This window comes from Acinonyx jubatus, chromosome B3 (genome assembly GCF_027475565.1).
Source record: "Acinonyx jubatus isolate Ajub_Pintada_27869175 chromosome B3, VMU_Ajub_asm_v1.0, whole genome shotgun sequence".
Classification (NCBI taxonomy): Eukaryota; Metazoa; Chordata; class Mammalia; order Carnivora; family Felidae; genus Acinonyx; species Acinonyx jubatus.
The window spans coordinates 125,635,792-125,637,218 of record NC_069386.1 but is presented as its reverse complement, the minus strand read 5'-3'; the positions used below and the strand labels follow the sequence as shown (position 1 = coordinate 125,637,218).

General features: G+C 37.8%; 1 non-coding gene across 1 annotated transcript; it reads left to right on the top strand.

Moving 5' to 3' along the window:
• The first annotated feature begins 1,050 nt into the window (after window positions 1-1,050).
• LOC113601726 (U6 spliceosomal RNA) lies at window positions 1,051-1,157 on the top strand. The gene has a single exon (XR_003423000.1). It is a non-coding gene; the product is annotated as a U6 spliceosomal RNA (small nuclear RNA).
• Window positions 1,158-1,427: the final 270 nt, after the last annotated feature.

Genomic DNA, 1,427 nt, shown 5'->3' with positions numbered 1-1,427 from the left:
ATTATATCTCTCCCCTATTTTTTCACATGAAGATATTCAGGCTTAGAAAAGTTAGACAGCTAATGTAGGAGGGTCACTTAGGTGGTACCTGGCAAAGCCGAGATTCTCTATCAGTTGTTTCTGAATTTGAATAAATTACAAGGTGCTCCATATGCCACAGAGGACATGCTAAAACAGGAAGCATCTCAAGATCCAGAGAACAGATGAGGAGGCCTGGGGCAGGAATCCTGTTCTCCCAGGACAGACAACCAATCCTAAGAAGAGGGGATGGAATATCAAAAATCAACTTCCACCTACATCTGAGAAATCTCACGCTTGTATTTATCATATGCATTGCTCATATCTTGCTTATATTGACCTTAATGCAGTGAATCGTTACAGCCTTATTATGGTTAAATTGCTAGAGAGGGACTGTCAGGATAATGACGACATTATTAATTATTCATGTGGAAAATGAAAAGGCTAAGTCGAATCCAATTTATATATGGAAACAAATGATTTCCCCAAAAAAGTGCGGAACAGTCCTTTTAAAATTTAAAATCCAAGCGGTGTTTGCCTTTGCCATTACATATATGAGTTTCTATTTGTTTATTTATAAAATAGCTATTCATGCGAAATCTACATCCTGTGGAGTGACTACAGGTGCTTAATTGCTTGCCCGTAAGCAAACCATTACTGCAACCATAACTCTAGTCTAGTATGCAGAGAAAATGTGACGAGTAGAAATAGCTTTTAAATAAAGTTTTGTACCCTATTTCACAAACAGTTCCCCCCACATTTTAAATTAATTTATCTCTTTTAATTATTTTTTTTTTCTCCAAGCATCAGGAGATTTTGGCAAGTGCAGTTCTTGCACTTTATTTCTCACGCTTGGTTAAAAGTCAGAAGAAAGGAAGTCTGCTTCGTGCCTCCCACTTTCCACACGCAGGAATATGGAATGAGCTTATGAATACACAAACAAACTGTGAGCATGAATCAAGCACATGCGAATTGATTATTAGGTGATGCTTGGGGTGTTAATATAGTCCTTTTCGAAATATATATATTCCTGTGCTCGCTTCGGCAGCACGTATGCTAAAATTGGAGCGGTACAGAGAAGATTAGCACGGCCCCTGCGCTAGGATCACATGCAAACTTGTGAAATATTCATATCCTTTTGGTGCTTAACTCATTCTATTCTTTTTCTGTTCAAAATAGTAAACTGCCATCATTTCCTTAGGTTCACCTGTGAACTGTTCAGGCTTCAGGTTTCTATCTTGGCACAGAGAACAGAGATCAACCAGTTTTTGATAATCATCTGAAATAAATTTTACTTGTTTCTTACCTTTTGAGTCTTCAAGTTGATGGCAATAAAACTAAAGAGAGGGGAAAAGGAAGAGGCACCAGGAGGAAGTAAACATCTCCAATTGTCTGTGTTTTTATTTCCT